Here is a 19,378-nt window from a genome sequence, read left to right as displayed (position 1 = left end):
TTAACCTGTAGTCTCCAAACTTTAAAAGATTATGGCCACCAGTAAATATATATTTCTATATAATTTTCTGAACCTAGTATTTTACATATGTTATAAAGTGTACTAGAAATGTGAAATTTAAAGAAGGATGAGATTTAAAAATATGAGTTATAATCATTTTTCTTATGGCCTCCTTCCTTCCCCAGGTGAGTGTACTCACTTAGAGACTGCTGCCCTAGGTAGGCCATTCTTCTATAGAAGAGGAAGTCATGGGGACATCTGGAGGACAGTTGGTACAAGGTGTGAGGCTTTAAGTTGGAGTGATCTTTTGCAGCTTTTTAATTTTAAAGAAACAGCCTTTCTTTCTGAGAAACACTGAAAGATTGAGAGTAAAGGCCTTGAGAGAGGTGAGCTTTAAAGACAAATGGAAGCCTCATTTGTTTCCTTTAGAGTTGACCAGGGGAAAAGGCTGCCTGTCCCCTTGGCTCCTGCTCCCACTGTGGAGATGGCAGTGCCTTTTCTGTTGTTGTTAGGCAGTTTATAGAATGCAGGATAGCTTGGTAAGCGTCTGCTCTGTGCCTGGTGTGACGTAACATTGTGGAGTATGCAGCATGCATGTTAAATACAACTGGTTGTATTTGGCTTTTTGCTGCAGCACGTTTGAGGATGCCTTAAAAAGCAATTATCACCCGATAGAGTTGGATATGTAAAAATTATTGAAATCATCATTTCATGGAGACCCAACTTTGTAACTTGAATTATTCTATTTAGTATTTGTTTACTTTGCTTCTTTCCCCTTCCCCCCAGCCCTCCAGTACCTCAGAGCAGAATTCTTTTTCTGAAAGGAACAGATGCTGTTAACTTATCAGGACCCAATAGTAAAAAGCCTACCAAAATCTTTGTGCTGCTTATTTTCTTTATTTAATCTATATGCAAAGTATATTGTAATTATTGCTGTTAGAGGGTTTTAAGCTGATGGTTCCTCCCCACCCCTTTTGTGCTCAGGGGAGATAGATTAGGAATGCCAAATTGACAAGTTGGTATAAAGAAATAATGACCACTGAAATAAAACAGTAGTTCAAATAATAAGCAAACCAGATACAAATGTAGAATGAAAATATCTTTTAGTAAAATGTTAGCATTCTGTACTTGGAACAGATGCCACATTAATTCAAAAGAGAGCCCAGAAAATGTGGCAACTTTACGATGTCAATGGAGGGAGCTGCAATAGTGCCTGTTCTCATTGTGTCAAGTTCTCAGTATGTCCAGGTCTAGCCCTGTTCTGTGTGTTTGTTTTCTGTATGTGTTACATATTAATACACAGATATTAAGTCCATGCTTAATATTTTATTTATGTAATTAAGTACATTGTCATTCTTACAGACATTAGGGTAAAAAGCCCAATAACTTGTTATGCAGCAGTAATGGTTCTTGTCTTAAGTATGCATATCAAGATATGCAGAATCTGAGGTAAAAATGGGCTATTCTCTGCACCCATCAAGGCACATTTATGACAATAAGATAGTCATTCTAAGAATTGAGTCTGTCAGAGAGGCCCTAGTGGTTTTTGAATGTAGAATTTGGACAAGTTGCAAAACTATGAGAGTTTTGCATTTTTTTCTCATTTAAATTTGTAGTTATCATTGGACATTTGTTATGATTTTTAAGTAGCTTAAATTCATTCATTCCTTTGTGGTATTTTTTATGGTGTTTGGAAAGAGGAAGAAAGGGTGATGGAAAGGCACTGTGCACACTCAGATACTTCCAGAGTGACATTCATTTTATAGAAGGTTGCACTGGGACATCACTGAATTGCCAGTTCCTTCTCTGCGTGGGTAGTGTGGGTCTGAGTGTGGAGAGAGATGGGCTTGGGGGCTCTTAACCGGATTTACAGGGTGCGACTTCCTGAACAGGGCAGTGATCTAATCACCAGGGGCATATCCTGTGTGCCTGTGAAGAAGTCTGGTGCGCATGCTTAGAATAGCCCTACAGTTTTGTCTCAATTAGTCATACTACAGAAGGCTTATGATTTAGTAATTTCGTAAAGGTTAAAAGTTCTGTTTTCCTGCACTTCAAGTGAAGGGAGATTTTTTTGCATGGCAGTACAGTACAGTGGTCAGAGAGTATCCGCTCTGGAGCTGGAGCCAGCCTGTGTGGGCTCAAACCCTGGCTTTGCCCTGTATTAGCTCTGTGATCATGGCCAAATCATTTCACCCTCTGTGCCTCTGCCTCTGTTTTTTCATCTCTAAAATATGATAAATAATAGTACCCATCTTCTGAGGTTGTTATGAGGAATACATGAGTTAATGTGTTAACTGTGAGAAGTGTCTGATACCTCGTAAGTGCTAAATAAATGGTAGCTCTTATTAGGTATTATTACTTATCTTTAATTCTGGACTCCTCAAGGCTTGAGACAAATGTTGCATAGTGGGGAAAGAGCCTTAGCCTTGGGGTCTGACTTCTGGGGTGGAATCTCACTCAGTACGACCACTTAAGGTTGAGTATGTGACCTTGGACTAATTATTTATGCTTCCTTCAAAAAAGATTTCTCCGGTGCATGCTGTATACCAAGCACTGTACTGTTTACTTGGACTTCAGTTTCTTTTTCTGCGATACAGGGATGATCATACCAACCCTCTTGGATTGATGTGAAGATTAATGAGGCAACTCTTTAAGATATTTGATAAGCAATAACTGCTATTATCATTATTAGTGTTACAGTCCCACTGAAAGTTTATGGGGAAAGAATAAATATGGAAACTTATTTATTCTAAGCTTGAAAGGAGAGTGTTTTCCTGAAATGTCATGGTGAGAAAAGGTGTGGATGGGAAAGTGTATCTAATGAGTTTTTGTTTGTGAGTACCTCCAAGAAAAATAGAAAATAAATGGGAATATGTCAGATTAACAGGGACCTTAAAAAGGATTTTACCGCACTTTATTAAAACCCCTAGTGCTACAAGCTTTTTTGTGTAAGATATTGATGCAGCTTACAGTAGGTCACTTAGTGTCAAGGTAGTGAGTAGTAGACTAGTCATTGTAACTCAGAGGTCCAAAATACTAATTAGTTGGTCAGTCCATTGGGTCTGCTGCTCAGGACAAATTGTGTGTGTGCGTGTTTAACCCTTGAGGGCACATGGGTGGGTATAGGAACTAAGAGAAACAATTGTAGAAGCCCGGAGATACAAAAGTGGCACAAAAATGTTTTCTGGTAAGGATGGACACAGTTTTATTTGCTTTTTGATTCGGGCATTTTGGCTTTGTGAAATTTCCTTTAACCCGGTACCTGCTCTTTACATATTGTGATTATTTTCTTTTTATATTTAACTATCAGGTGTTACCTATATTGAGTCTAGAAACTGGACCCCGGAACAAGTTGATTCTGATAAAAGCTACTCTTTAAGTCTCTGCCTTACAGTAATCTCAGAATTAAGGGGTTTTTTTTTGCTAAGAAATTTGTGGTTTTAATTTTATGCATTAGTGTGTTTATAGGTATAGGTGTGTGTATGTGTATGTATGCATCTGTCTGGTAAGAAAAACCAGGAATTGAGGAAAAGGCAATGATCATTTTGTGTGAAATAGAATTCATTTTATTTCACTACTAATTTGGATCTGAAACTTTTTTGATCTTTATATAGTTTTTTTTCTGGGATTCAACAAATGTATTTGTAATAGCATCTCAAAACATTCTGAATATGCTGTGTATTATCCCTGGTGAGCTTTTGAGTTAAAGTGGGATATAGTTGACCCTTGAAGAAAGCAAGGTGGCCCTGCGTGGGTCTACCAGTATGCAAATTTGTTTTTGGCCCTGTAGAAGTGGGCCTGCACAGTTCAAACCCAGGTTGTTCAAGGGTGAACTAAAGTAGCTTCCACTAACTTTCTGTTCTCCTTTACCAGCTGCACCATATGACAAAGGTTTTGTAGGTGAATGGAAGTATTTACTATATTTTATTTTGTCTCTGTGCCTAAACATTGTTTCTGCTCTCTGTGCAGAAATTCCAGCACGTTTATTTTGATAAAGTGCTCAACATACATTTTTAAAATTTAGCAATTTTATAGCAGGCTGTACAGTTTTCTTTTAGTTCAAAAACTGTAATGTTACTTTACAATAGCTAGAGTGGTCAGTAAGTAAAGCTTTGCAGTTTGAGAATTAGCATAGCGTATGTACAGTATTAAGTTTTCTTCAGCTTATATGCAGGGCCTATAAGAATTGCTTTTCTTTGGTAAATGAAAGTGTAAAAGTTTAGAAGTTACTTCATTTAGATAAATGTAGAAGTTAGAAATAGGCTCTATGGGGTCTTTGGGATTGATTTAAATAATTATGTTATTTGGAAATCAGTTTTCCCTTGCCTAATTTGTAAAAGGTGGGGCCGCCACCTATGACAGGGCTAGAGACCCCTCCGGCCTGGCGACCATGCAGCGGCTTCTCGGAGAGCTGCCCTGCCCCTCGTGCACACTGCCTCCGTTGCCTCTCCTCCCCTCCCTTCTCAGCCCAGTCTCTTTGCTGTCTCTTCTCTGTGTCTGCTACCCTGTCTGCCGCTGTTCCTCACTTCCCCCAGAGCTACCACCATCTCATCTATTCTCTTAAAGACAAAATACCATTGTAATTGTTCGTTTTGAAACAGAGAGCTGTTTGCAAGACCTTAAGACTTTTAACAGTTTGTGGGTCTCCCCATTTTGGGCCCTCAGCCAGGAGTTGAGTTGTGAAGTAACTGAGTGTGAAACATTTTTTCATCTGGACTAAGGGAGAGAATGGAAGACCTTTTTACTGCAGAAGTTGCTGTATTTTCTGGCAGGGGATGAGGTTGGGGTGTAGTGGGGGAATGGGCAGCTTTGTTACCTAACTAAGATAAGGGAAATAGGAAATATTAATTTATTAGATTGCCCTCTGTAATTCAGTGGGCCTATTGGAGAAGAAATTGGAAATGCTGGTGTTGCTGATTCTGAAATTCTTTTGATTTAGTAATTGAGAGGGCTAGTAAAATGTAGTTTGTAAAATACAAAATAAGACTATGATATCTTGTTATTACATATTATTTACATTTCATTAGTTGGTAGTTGCAAAATGGCAGATCCTTTACAGATTTCTCCTAGTAGTTTTGAACTGTTAACTGAATTGTTTTGGTAAGAAAAGTAAAACTTGAGAATTAGCTGTGGTTTCATGTTAAGTTAATGGCTATGTTGGATTTCAATTCAGTAGCTTCTAAGATCTATACCAGGCATTTCATTCATTGTTTAATTACACATAGAGACAAGAGCCTTAATTTTACAGGATTTTTAAAAACTTTTATGGAAATGTAAAAATATATACAGAAGTAGAGTGAATAATGTTAACAAACCCCACCTACCTGTTACCCAAGTTCAGCAGTTATTAGCATTCTACTAATCGTTAACAGTGTGTGATGAACATATATTCAAACATGTAATTTGAATAGATACATTGATGTACTCAAAGGAGAATGTGTGTGAAAATGTTAACTCTTTCCATATATTGTAAACTTAATACTGTTCATCAGCTTTATGGATAATTTTGCATTCATATCTTTTAACTTATTGAAGATGTCTGAGCCACCACTGACTTAGTGGAGAACCACATCTGCTGTGAAGATTTCTGTTTTCTTACACATAGGTTGCATTTCATTGTATGTACACTTGCCTGTCTGCAGCTTTTGTATGGGCCACCAATAATGGTCATTTCTAGAACGTGCAAGACAATGTTTGAGTCAGCTTGAAGGTGGAAATCACAAAATCTTGTTTTGTACTCTCATTCTGCATGTTCTATTTCTATTTCAGCTGAGTGTATGTATTGATTGACTAAGGAGTACATGTTATAACTCACACAGTTTGTTAAGGAGAGAATTTTGACTGCCTGCTATCGCTGGACCTAGTAACAGTGATTAGGAAGTTACGGTATTTGTTCTCTTGTTTGAGCCTCGTTTGGTTTTGGGGCCTGTTCATTACTAGTCGCTACAAGGTGATGGTAGCCTTAGGTCTGAAGTCCTTGCTTTTATTAGTTTAAATTAGACCCACAGGGTTAATTATTCCACCTTAATGCATGGGGAAGCCTAGTCTTTGGAAACTGTGCATCTAAACCCCTGTGCAGGGCATGGAAAAGGCATCTTGAACGTTATGAGGCTGTGTGGCATATTTAGTTTAGTGCAAGGACTGTGCTTATTGAACAGGACTCTTAATAAGTTCCCCCTACACTAAAGATACATTTTAAAAATTATACTTAAGACGACTTTGTAGTATTCCCCAGTAGAGTTCATCTAGAGCAACCAAACCTTTCTAAAGTAAAACTTATTCCTTTAACCGGTATTCATTTAAGTGGGTTTCTCTGTTCTTGGTTTCCATGGAAATAGCGAACAGCTAACGTTATTTATAAGGTGGAAGTAAAATAGGGTGCCTAATGGGACCCCATGCTGCTCTGATGAAGAGACTTAGGGAAAAATTCCATGCTCATGGGATTTTTTTTTTAAACAAGGTTAATGGAAGCCCTGATTTCAGTCCTCTGTAACGGAACATATTTTTGGTCTTAAAGGCTAGCATTAATATCAAGCAGACTTCTTTTTTGGTCTGTATTGCTTTCACTTTCAAGTTTTAGGACCGCTTACTTACCAGCATGATCGAGGCTGTGTGCTTCAGACTCCTGCTTCTTTGTGGTTTTTGTTTCAAAAGTTAAAATCCCCAGCATATTGTAGCTGCTTCAATTTCTCCTTGACATTTCAAAGTACAGATAATAAGCTAAATGTTCATTAATGATAGCAGTGATGATAAGGAATCAATATGTTGGGATACATAGATTTTTTTTTTGAAATGTGAATGTTAATGGAACCATTTTTAGTTTTCAGGCCTGAAGTCAGGGTTCTTTTTATTTGTGTTGCGGAGCTAAATCTGTGTAGTCAGAGAGAAGATTCTAATTTTCTTTCGGTGATAGAAATGGTGAAACTATAAATTGTCTCTTATTTTTTAAATGGATTATTTCCAAAGCCTTTTAATTGAAATAAATGTTAATTTTTTTAGTCTTTGTGGATTTGGAATAAACCTTGGCTTTTTCCTCACTCCTTCGGTAAGGCCTACTCTTAGTTTTCCAGGCCTACAGCAAAGCCTTGTATTGCTTAAGCCCTTTCAAGTGAGAGACTATCATTGCCTTTGTGTTTGTGTTTGTCATTGGTGTGTGTGTGTGTGTGTGTGTGTGCGCGCGCGTGCGTGTGCGTGTCACTAATTTCTCTATAGCCTGAAAGGCACCTGCTCATTTTCCAGCCTGGCGAGTACAGCAGTGCTATATTGAGAGGTGAGGCAGTATGGAACACAATAAGGTGCTATAATTTTTATTTAGTTAGTTTTGGTCGTCCTTGGTGGCTTGTGATCATTATCCATTTGTCTGGAGTACTCGGTGATTATTCCCGGCTCTCAGTGCAGCAGGAGTTTTCTTCTGTGTTTTAAAAGGAGGGATTGTAGTGTACTTAGGGCTCCATCAGGGGAGGAGTTTCTGTTTTGTTGTGTGTGTTCCTTTGGACAAGCTGCTGGCTGCAGTGGGTTCACTGTGCTCTAATTTTAAAGACTTGGTTGTTTTAATCCTGTTGTGTGAGGTATTTTATCTCCAGCAGTTCACTAGTTTCTTCTGTGCATGTTAGTGCTGTTTTATAAAATTTCTTCAATGTGTTAATCATTCTTTTAGTTTACTTTTTCTTGTATTTTTTAAATCAGGTGTTTACCAGTGACCTTCCTTAGTGACTTTTATATGAATTATCTTTGTGCTTTAGAGACATAGGAATTTGGGTCTATTATCCCATTTCTGAGAGAACAACTCCCAGTAGTTGCAGTTAGTGCAGTGGAAAGGGTTTTCACAGGTGCAGTGCTGGGCATTAAGCCTCCTCCTTGGTGCTTACGATTTACACCCAGAACTCCCATTAGTGTTAATAGGAGGCCCTTGCTGAAATCCCTGTACACCTGGATAAACCCAAACTTTTGTAATGCCTTATAGGTACCCAAGTAGTTGTTTTTGTTGATGACAAGAGTTTTGGTCCTGAGGTTAACTTATTATTGAGAGTTTGAGTTGTCTTGGGATATGGGGTGATTTACAAAGTCTGGTCTGTAATTAAGTTTACATTATGGTGATTAGACTGAAAAAACATTTACAGCTTTGTGAGCCATGGATGTTTGTGTATAAGGATTTTTGTGCTTCATAGCATGATGAAAGCAAGATTTCTTTGTTTGTCTTCTCCTAATACTTTTCAAGTGCAAAATAAATGATTTTATAAGGTTTTGTGCATATTGTAAGAGGACTTAGTTTTAAAATAGTTATTTTTTACGTTAGTTGTAAGCCTTCCCACAATTATCTGGCCTCTAAGTCTTTTGTCAGCTAATGTTGCTCTTATTTTTCCAGCAAGCAGACACTAACGATGTGCGCTGTCTTAGAGCTTGGGCATTGCCATCGCTGGTCAAGTATTAGATAATCACTGTTTACTATGCTTATCTGTGAATTGTGGATTTTTATTACTTTCATCTATTTATTCACAGTCGGATGGAAAGATTTCTAGATTGAGGGCAGTAAACTGGGTTTTAGGCTGGGCCTTGCCTCTTTGTAGCCTTTGACTAGTATCTAGGCTTCTTGGATTGCTCTTCCCCAGTGAAACGATGGTATGGATCTGGTACTCTGGGTTGTCCTTTCTAGGCCCTTCTTTCTTAGGTACCACGGAAGATAGAGGACTGTAGGCTGTGGTTCCTCATCCTAACTACCTATTAGAGTCTTCTGGGGGAACTTTAAAAAAAATACAGATATCTGGGCTTCAAATCAGACATAACAAAATTCAGAATTTTAAGGGTAGGACTGTGAATATATATATTTAGTTTTAGCTTTATCCTGATCTAGGTTTGAGAACTACTTGTACAAGGCATTATTTCTACTCGTGTGCGTGCATGCGTGCATGCGTAGTCTCATTAGGGAGATAAGAGATATAAGTTACAGTGTGAGGAGTATATGGTTAAATTCTAAGATGAATGAGAAAAATGATAACTATTCTGAGAATTCAAAGAAAGGGAGAACTGGGAGGTGAGGTGGTTAGGGAAGGTCTCCATTAGTCAGTAAGTCTTTATTGGACCCAAATGACTGGATGAGATTGGATAGGCTGAGAGAAGGTAAAAGATTTCCTTGGTATAGGAAAGAGAATTCTCAAAGTCAAAGTTTGGGGAGGGAAACAATTCTGATGAAAGTTTCAGTCCTTATTTTAGTATTCTAATCTTGCATCTGTTCTAGATTTTCTAAACGTTTTAAGGGAGTGAGCCATGAAGTTATTTGATGTAAGAGAGTGTTCCAGCCAGAGGGAAAAACAAGTAGAAGATCCCTGAGAAGGAAACTTGTTTAGAGTTCTTGAAGTACCAAAAGGAGGCCAGTGTGGCTGGAGCAGATTGAGCATTGGGGAGAGGAAGTAGTTGAGGTCTGAGTAGCAGAGGCCCAAATCGCTTAGAGCCTGTGGGCCATTGTGAAGGATTTCAGCTTTTTCTCTGAGTATGATGGGAAGGCCCTGGAGGATTTTGATCCAAGGAGTAACCAGATCTGTCTTGGATTTTGAAGAGGTCACTCTGACTGCTGAGCGAATAAATTGTAGTGGGACAGAGATGGAAGAGGGGAGGCTGCTTAGGAGGCTGTTGTAATTTAGGTGGTCATGATGATTTCTTGGACCAAGGAGGTGGGACCAAGGAGGTGGTAGTAGTTTTCAGAGTCTGTATGTTTTTTTAAATTAATTAATTAATTAATTATCTTTAGAGGGGAAGGAGAGAGGGAGAGAAACATCAGTGTATGGTTGCCTCTAGTGCGTCCCCTGCTGGGAACTGGCCTGCAACCCAGGCATGTGCCCTGACTGGGAATTGACCCGCAATCCTCTGGTTCGCAGGCCTGTGCTCAATCCACTGAGCTACACCAGCCAGGGCTGGGTCTATATGTTTTGAAGATAGAGGCAAGATAGGTATTGAGTTGAATGTAGGGTGTGGGAAAAGAGGATTCAATGATTAATTTAAGGTTTTGACCTGAAGGGATGGAGTCGTCTGTTGAGATGCTGATGAGTCTGAGGGGGAGGTTGAGGGATAAGTAGCCAGGAGTTTAGTTTTGACAGCAGTTGAATGAGCAGTTGGATGTATGAGTTTGGAATTCAAGGAGAAGGTCTGGGCTAGAGATAAAAATTTGGGAGTCACCAGTATATATATCTTTTTATAGCCATGAGACTGGGTGAGATTACCTAATGGGAAGAGTTCTGAGAACTGAGCCTTGGCAACATTTCGAGGTTTTGAGAGATGAGAAGGAAACAGCAAAAGAAACCCGCAAGAGTGGCCAGAGAGATTAGGAGGAAAATCAAGAGTGGGTGGTGTCTTGGGAGTCAAGGAAGAAGGGGTTTCAAGAAGGAAGGAATTATCAACTGGGTCAAATAATACTGATTGAACAAGAAGTGAGGGCTGAGACTTTACTATTGGAGTTAGCAATTGGGAGGTCTTGGGTGATCTTAACAAGAGTGAAAGGAGGCAAAGCCCTATCTGAGTAGGTTCAGTAGAGTCCGAGAGGACAGGAACTAGGAGACAGCAGTAAGCGTGATTAACACTTAGAGGAGTTTTGCTATAAATGGGAGCGTAGACCTGGCACAATAAGTAGAGAAGGATATGGAGTGAAGGGAGGCTTTTTTTTTTTTTAAGATAGAAGAAACAAAATGACCTGGTAATGAGGAAAAATTGATGCTTCTTGAGAGTAAGGGGGGAAGTGCTAAGGGGAGAAGAGGGTAAGGTTAAGAGGGATGGGGGCAAGAGGGATGATTATAATTGGGGCCTAAAGGACTACATCGAATTAGGTAGGATTCTGCTTTTTCTCCTGAGCACTTATTTGCATTTAAATGTATTTCAGACTTACTATACTTTCTGTTTAGAAGTTCGGAAGTGTTTATAAAAAGCAGTAAAACTTACTGTATATAAAATTAGTGTATCAGCTTGGTAGAGTAGAAAAAGAAGAGATTGAATCTTCTGTGTAAGGTGACATTTTAAAGTGTCTTTGAATGACAGTTATCTGTGCTATTTTCATCCCTTATCAAAATTTATGATTGAGCATACACTATAAACTTAATCATTTGAAATTTGTAGTGGGATGAGTTTTAGTCGGATTTAAAACATGATCTACTATTGAACATTTTATTTTCTCTGCAAATTTTGTTTGTGTAATATATATTCTTCATGTACAGAGGTTTTAGATACTACATTAAAGGTAATTAAGAGGTAGTTATTAATCACCTTCGATTTATTGGTGATATTTTAAATTCTACAATTAGATCATAAACCTGAATGATTCATTTCTTTACCATATCTAAGTCAAGCATATATTTGTGAGGATCTGAAGAGGTGAACAACCTTCAGTTTGCAAAAAATCAAGTGAAGTTATGTTAACAAGATAATATCTCTAAAGCAAAAATAATTTCATTCACTCCAATGTATATATTTTTAATATATTTTTCAAGGACGAATCTGTATTTAAAAAATTTAAGCAAATGTTAAAATTTTGAACTACTTTAGCTAAAAGTGTGAGTTGTATGTGAGAAACAAATTAAGTGGACTTTTAGTCAGCTGAACATGAGACCAGCAGTCTTGCATTTCAGACTTGGGTAGTGCAAAAAGTAAAATATTACATATAAATCTTTTTTGCTGCAAATTTATTCTTATTAAATTATAGAAATAAAATATTTGCTTTTCCTTTTTAAAAAAATCGATTTCCAAATAGTAGTCAATTAATAATCACTCTTTAGAAGAAACACTTTGGTAGTTCTGATGCAGTGTTTAAGAAATCACTCGTCTAAAAAAATAGTTTACTCTTTTGGGGTACCTGAACCTCTTTCTGAATCTTATTAAAGCTGCGGATCCTTTTGCCAGAGTTTTCATACGTATAGAATTTAGCATATAGTATTATAGAGTGGCCAAATGTCTCCAAAGCCCATTCCCAGGGATCCCTCAGGCATAAAGGATCTCATCAGGCTTTAAAATTTGCCCTACATAGCTTACTTATATGATTTTTCTTTAAACATGGTATGCAGACTTTTCCAAAAATATTTGGCCAGTATTTATTGTAGTTTGTTTCTTAGACGAGTAACTGCTACAGCTGGTTAAGAGGAAGTGAGGTCTGGTGGAAAGGCCAGCTCAGTCAGAAAAATCTCAGGGCCTCTGTGCTTTGCTCCAGCTTTACTACCAGCTAGCTGTGTGACTTTCGGGGAAGTCACTGAACCTCTCAGGCTCTGCTGTCCTAGGTGATTTGTGTGGTCCCTGCATGCAGTTTCATGATATTGTGGTAACATTCTTTACTGGTTTGGGATTGACTCTGCTACTGCTTTTTGGAGAAATGTCCTGGAGATAAGGTGTTCATCCATTGTGCCTTTTTACTGAATATGACTTTTAAAAGGAGTTATGTGACTATACTTTTTCAAATGCCATATAAGTGAAAGTTAAAATTCCAACACTATCTGATCACCTTGAGTATAAATATATTTTATATATTCTGGGTGTAAACCACTGCTATATTTGTTGCAGTTACCATCCACAGTGCCGTGACTTGCTTTTTCATTCTCATTGTTTTTGATGAAAAGTTCTTAAGTTTAATTTAGTTTAAATTATTAGTCCTTTTCATTATGTTTTAAATGGTAATATTTAACTTAACTGTTTTTGTCCAAAGTCATTCACTTGAAAAATAATGCTGTGGACGACTGATGTGTAAGAAATTATCCCCAGAATGAAAAAGCTAACAAGAGAACAAATCTGCAACAGAGAGTTAAGGGTCCTCAGTGAATTCATTCATTTAACAGATATTTCCTGAGCATTTGCTGTGTGCCTGGTCCTGGTTTGGGTGCTACAGAGTCCTGTAGGTACCCATAATGTTAAGGATCCACTTTTTAAAACTGAGATATTATTGACATATAACATCGTATTAGTTTTAGATATACGAATAATTATTTGATATATCTGAGTATTGTGAAGTGATTACTGCAGTAAGTTTAGTTAATATCCATCGCCATACATAGTTACACATTTTTTGTTTCCTTGTGAGAATCTACTTTTTAATAACCATATTATGCTACGGATTTTTGTATGATTTTTCTTTTGGTTGGGAGTCATTCTAGTCTTGGTGATTGAAATTGCCACTTATTTGGACTTGAGAACTTTAAAAAGTATTGCTGCTAAAGGAAAGACAGGATAAAACAGCAAATTGAAATTTTTTGGAAAGGAATGTTAACTGCATGGACTTGGGGTTATTTTACTATATGTTTGGTATGACTATATAGGATTAAACAAAAATTTATAATCTGGGTGACATAAAAGATTTTTTGAAATACCCCTTGAAGAAATGAGAACACCATGGAGTAACATCAGTCACCAAATCTACTATGTTTAAAGTGTAAGGAAAATATGGATAGGTTTAGAGCAAGAGGCAGCATTGATTGGTCGCCTCTCACATGCCCCCACCCTGGTGCCTGGCTTGCAACACAGGCATGTGCCTTGACTGAGAATTGAACCAGCGACCTTTCAGTTTGATCGATGCCCAACCCACTAAGCCACACCAGTCAGAGTGGGAAAGTCACTTTTGTGTTACATGGTTTACAGTCTAAAATGGTGAGACTTGAAGAATGTGAATGAAAAGTTTAATTAAAATTGTGACTATACATATAAAAGGCTGTGAACTTTAAAAAAGTCTTATATAAAACAAATCCATTTCAAGATTGATTGTAAAAAGGCCTTTTAAGTAGACCAAACTAAGTACCCATGATGTTAGCTCAATTTGTTAATATCAAGTAATAAACAATGAAGGTCATTTGTTGGAGAATGAGAGTATATTTGTATGTTGTTTAGATGAGGTGCATTTCATTTCTCTGTGTTTCTTAGGAAAGGAAAATCATCAAAATTTACTTTTCCTTGTCTTGAAAAAAACTGTGGAAAAGTGAAAAAACTGGAAAACCAGAGATTTAATGTCTGAATTCATTCCTTGCTCTAAAAACTGCCTATCTCTTTCTTTCTTTCTTTTGGGTTTTAGCACTTTGGAGATTTTTTTTGTATTTTGTAGTTTTGTTCTTAAGATCAGGTAGAAATCTTTCTTCAGCTTTTGATGACATGTCATAAATCTGTGTTTGTAGTCTAATTCCATTTTTCCCTCTTTCTATTGTAGGGAACAAGAGTGTTGAAGGAGGGCCAGTTTCCTCAAAATTGGTAAGTACTTTTACCAGGCAGGCGTAATGTGCCTGATGCTAGTTCTTCAGTGAATTTTTGCAAAAAAGCTCTCTTCCCAGATATGAGGCTTTGCTGTTTTCACCAAGTGAGAGTGAATTTTTGTCTAATTTCACATAGCTATATCTCAAATGCATTTGTGTTTCTAATAATACTGCTAGGCTTGCATGTTCCTACACTCGATAACCTGTTAAAGTGTAAAGGTCCCCTTTGCCAAAAATGTCCTTAATTCAATGGATAGAGCTGAAAATTCAAAAGTCAGGAAATTCAAAAGTTAAGGTTCCCATTGTGTTTTTTATTACTTAATATGCTATTAAATTTGATGGCCTTAGTATATGTGCAAAATGGCTAGGTTAATGTAACTGTGGAAACCTTGACTTTGAAATTTGGGACTTGTAAGCATTTATATTTCTAAATTTAAAGTTGGATTGGCTTAATGTCTGATACTATATTTTTAGTGTGTGTTGTTTTGTATAATTCTTAAAGAGGAAAAAATAGAAATGTAGCAGTGTGGGACATATAGGCAAACATTTTTTCTCTAATATTGACTTTAAAATCTACTTTAACAGCTTATAAATCATCACACTTAATCATTTCTCTGAATGTCTAATTCAAGATCACAGATTGCACAGGGCAATCTAGTAACAAAGGATCAAACAAATATTAACCTTATTTGGAGAGCGTGTATAATGATAAAAAATTAAATTCAAACCAAATAGCTGGTATAGCATAGTCCCCTAATGCAAAGCTATTCTTTTTGTTTTTTAGTTTTTTAATTCTCTGTCTTAAATAGTAATTAACTTAATGTGTGGAGTAGATACTTGGTTAAGGCTTCTTTTTGAAAACTTGAGGTGTCTTTCTTATCTTGTAGTGATTGGGCTTTGAGCATGAAAGAGAGGCATTTGAACCAGTTAACTTTGCATTTACTACTTTTTTATTCTACTTGCCTTTCTCTCATGGAACCTTTTGAAATAAATGATCAAGACCCAATAGTCCTTTACTCTAAAATGTGATAGAATCATCGAATCTTAGCGAAGGGACTTTGAGGTCCTTCTCTTCCAGCCTTTTACCTAATGTAAAAGGCATTTTTTTCCTATATCCCTAACAGATTGTTATTTGGGTACACATTGAATACTACATTTTAAAAAATGTACATTATTTTCTATAATGTATTTTGAGGAAATCTAGGTCCATAGAAATGAATCAATATTACTGAGGTTGGGTGGGGGTGGGAAAAATGTCTGTGGTCAAATAATTTGGGAAATGCTGCATTAAAGTTAAACAGGTTTCTTTACTGCAGGACTTCTCAGAACCTTTAATATGCTAATGTGCATTGTGAATCTCCAAGAGGGGGATATGATATGCAGCATTCTTGAATACTTCTAATGACAGGGAGCCCACTACCTCATAAGGTAACCCATTCCTTTTTTGTACAGCTCTAATCCTTAGCTCTTCCTTAAATTGATCTGAAATCTATTTCCCATAACCTCTACTTCTACTAAGTACTTACTGGTTATGCCAAGACCACCATACCCTCTGTGTTAACTTTTATGTAGTAAATATGCATATGATTCCGGCCACTCTTGTCTGGACTTTTTTTTAATCATTAAATAGTATTCTGGTAAATGTGGGAACCAATTCTAAAATCTTGGCCTCATTTTCACTATGCTGTTATACACTACTCTCCAGCCTCCTTCATTTTGAATTTCTGTGAGTTTTTTAATTCAGCTCAACATTCTGATTGTCAAGTATAGTTGAGATGATTTTGGTAAACATGCTTGATTTCTGTAAAGAAAGGTGGGCAATAGAAGAATGTGTGTGTTCGAGTTAGGCCTGGGCCCAGGAAGCTGAGGTAGAAACTGGATGTTGGAATGAGCAGTGGCTGGAGGGAGAGGTGAAGACACTGCAGCAGACCCGTGAGGGAGAGGGCGCTGCGGGGACCTGACCTGGCCCGAAACGCCCCATCCTTCTGGTGGAACCGTGTGACCTGTGTAGGTATTCCTTTTTTTAAATAAGGATCCGCCAAATAAAACAGAAGTGATATATATTTTATATTCAAACACACTCAGACATTCAGATATCATAAATTTGGGGAGGGGTATAGAAATTTAACGTAATGGTTAGGAAACATCATTTGCACTGGCTGAAGTGATTTTGTCAGCAGTTGATAATACCAGGGTGTGAGCGCGGTCGCTTTGCCAGATTCAAGTGGGAGTCTCTCGAGCAGGATGCCCGGCTCCTGGTGCAGGGGTGTGTCTTGTTGATGTGGAGGGGTGTCACTGCAGAGCTACCACCATGAAAGTAAAAAAACAGACATTATATTTTCTGTCATTTTTTTAATTGATCCACGTTAGTAAATGTTAGTTTTCAGTAAGTGTTACTAAAAGAATTTTATTATTTTTAGCATCCGTGATCATTTTTAGCACTGTTAGTTAAAAGTTAAAGATACTGTTTTATCTCTTAGCATGTTACATACGTAGTATTTTGCACAAATTGAAACCTAATATTTTAGTATTAGGCATGTGACAGGTAAGGATACATAGATCTGTGAAGATTTTCTACTTTTTTATATTAAAAAATTAATTGTACCTACTGAAAACACTATGCTGAGAGTATAGGTCAAAAGTGGAGTCTTACACCAACTAACTGCAGCACAGCGGACACGGAGCTGACCGTTTTTAGGGAATTCAGTCTGGGGGCACAACGTATTATGAACCTACTGTTGAAGAAACTTGGTCGATGAGTTGAGTTTTGATTTGAAAAAGGTTTATAGCAGTTCAGGAACAGAGCAGTGTTTCTTAGCAGTAAATTCAGAGTTATAGCATTATTAAATTATTAGAATCATGATGAAAGACCTAGAGGTCACATATCTCCAAGCAGAACTACACCCAGAAAAATAGTTAGAAACTCCTTCTTAGAGAATTTCAAAACAGGAAAGCCTGTGGTCCCCTCAGCAGTATTACTGTGTGGGGACGTAAAGTTTGTGTGTATGAATAAAAGCATTATGTTAGGAATAACATAGAACTTTATAGTTGACAAAGGACTTTTCATATGGTACTTACCTTATTTAAACCTCCTAACAGTTTTATGAAGTGTATATGAAGTGATACTGTTCCCATTTTCCTGATTTATATGCAGACATACAAATTTTTTAAACCTTGAAGCTGAGAGTGATAACACAGTGAGTAAATGGAGTTAGGTTTTTTGATCAGAAATTCTTCCCAGAGTTCACTGCTGCCTTTCTTAGTGGGATTTGATTATTGTTTTTGTTTGGTTCCTTGGTGGAGTTTTTATTTGTTTATGTTTTGTTTTTTTGTTGTTAGAAGGTGGGAGGCCATTACCTGTGCCAGTGGTTTGACGTGTATAGTTTTGAAATCACAAATGTTGGTATTTTGTCCTAGGCAGTGTCCTTCCTGATGGTAGTATTTAGGGCTGTCAGGTGGTAAATGGGCATTGTCCCTCAGTACAGTGTGTTTATTACTTTTTTGTGCATCTGTTTATGTTTACCATACAACAACTGATTTATTTGTAACTTACTAGAGTTGGTCAGAATTTGATAAATAACTTTTTTAATGGATTTATCAAGTCATGCCTCCTTTATGATGCTATGAACTACACCCAAATGGTCTTCATGTGATGGCTTCAGGAGTTGTCTAAGTCCCCAGAATATTTTTAAAAAGAATTCAACCTGTTCCTGCTTTGTTTTTGGGTTCTATAAATGTGTGTATATAATATGTTCCTTTAGGGAGAGACCAGTCTTGCAAAATTGCTATCCAGTAAGAGACTTTTATGAAAAATTATATCAAATGAATTTTCTAATCCTCCATAAGTTTTTGTACAGCAGTTCACTGCCTTTTTTAACCCTTCTTTTAAATGTTTTATTTTGAAGTAAAATGAGTAATTGGCATTTAGAGTTTTTGCCAAATTCAATCTGTGTCTTTGTGTGTCTCTAATGAGTAGACAACAGTCTGACAAAGGAAGTAAAAGCCGTCAGCCCCTTGTTAACTTGAGTTGCAGGCTTTTTACCCTGCTAGGCACTCTTTGACATTTAGAGCCTCTGGGTTAAACCTGGGTTTTACTTTTTCTTTTCCTAACCATTTTGCTTCATCAGTGTAAAATTTTCTGATGCTTTATCTAGCAACCTTCAATTAATTTTTTGTTATTTAAAAATAAGTGTCTGTTTTCTGTGGACATTTTTGAAATATCGATATTGTGGAAAGAAGAAAGTAAAAACCCCTGGTGTTGCCCCTCAGAGGTAACTACCAGTGGCAAGTTACGAAGGTGCTGTCCAACCCACACTCAAGGCAGTTTGTGGTGTTATTATTTTTATAAATCTTTATCAGTTTGAGAGACAAAACTGATCTTCTTAAAATTTACATTTCTATGCAAATTTGGCTGTGTAAATATGGCTATGTTTTTCATTCATGTTTGTTGGTGGTTTTTATTTCTAAAATGAATTGCTTTTTCGAAGTTTTAAAACTTATGAGCACTGTAATTGTAAAACTCTTTGTTGTTTATATTCTAAGTTCTCTATGTTTTCAGCCTGCTGTTTGTTTCCATAGTTGATAGGAGTTGAGTTGAGCTATGATGTTAATATGTTACAACCAGTAAAATAAAATATGGCCTTTCTGGTGTTGAAAATACCCCTTTAACTTCAAGATGATTCTTAATTTGACAAATACGGAGATTTTTGGACACATTTACTGCAAAATTAAAACTAATTCAAATACTGTTTTCAGGAAGAACTTTAATGTATAAGTCAAGAATTTTAGTAGAAAGATTATTTTAGTATTTAAAATTAAAGTGACTATAGTTTTAACATGTGAGTTTGTAAGTAACATAATCTCACATGACAACAAAAACCTTGGTCTAAATTAGTAACTTAACGAGTCTCATGTTTGTTTATTATACTTGCGAAGATTTTCTAAGGTAATAAGTAGCTGAAAAACCCAAGTTTATTTATCAAAATATGTCTTCTTTGCCAGTTTTATTCCCTAAACATACTATCTTCATGAAATATTTTGGTTGATAATATCATTGTATAATAATCCTTTCCTAGCCTCCACAAATGTGAACTTGAAGGAATTTTACACTTTAGAAATGTTTTTTTTAGCCTAGAATATTTTGATACTACAAAACAGTATATAAACCCTAGGGGAAA

The 19,378-nt window shown here is 36.8% G+C and overlaps 1 protein-coding gene across 17 annotated transcripts in view; it reads left to right on the top strand.

Moving 5' to 3' along the window:
• Window positions 1–19,378, top strand: part of PHF21A (PHD finger protein 21A) — a 172,737-nt gene that overhangs the window by 11,967 nt on the left and 141,392 nt on the right. For 11 of the 17 annotated variants that reach the window (XM_037166081.2, XM_037166083.2, XM_037166079.2 and 8 more), the window contains exon 2: window positions 14,159–14,199. The gene's annotated coding sequence lies outside the window, so the exon portion shown is untranslated. Of the gene's footprint in view, window positions 1–14,158; window positions 14,200–15,517; window positions 15,630–19,378 lie in introns of all 17 variants that reach the window. The other 6 variants (XM_053673045.1, XM_053673050.1, XM_053673051.1 and 3 more) reach the window with 1 other exon arrangement.

Source organism: Artibeus jamaicensis, unplaced genomic scaffold, assembly GCF_021234435.1.
Source record: "Artibeus jamaicensis isolate MK-2021 breed Jamaican fruit bat unplaced genomic scaffold, CSHL_Jam_final contig_797, whole genome shotgun sequence".
In the NCBI taxonomy this organism is placed as follows: domain Eukaryota; kingdom Metazoa; phylum Chordata; class Mammalia; order Chiroptera; family Phyllostomidae; genus Artibeus; species Artibeus jamaicensis.
The sequence above is the reverse complement of the archived record's forward strand: the minus strand, read 5'-3'. Positions and strand labels throughout refer to the sequence as shown.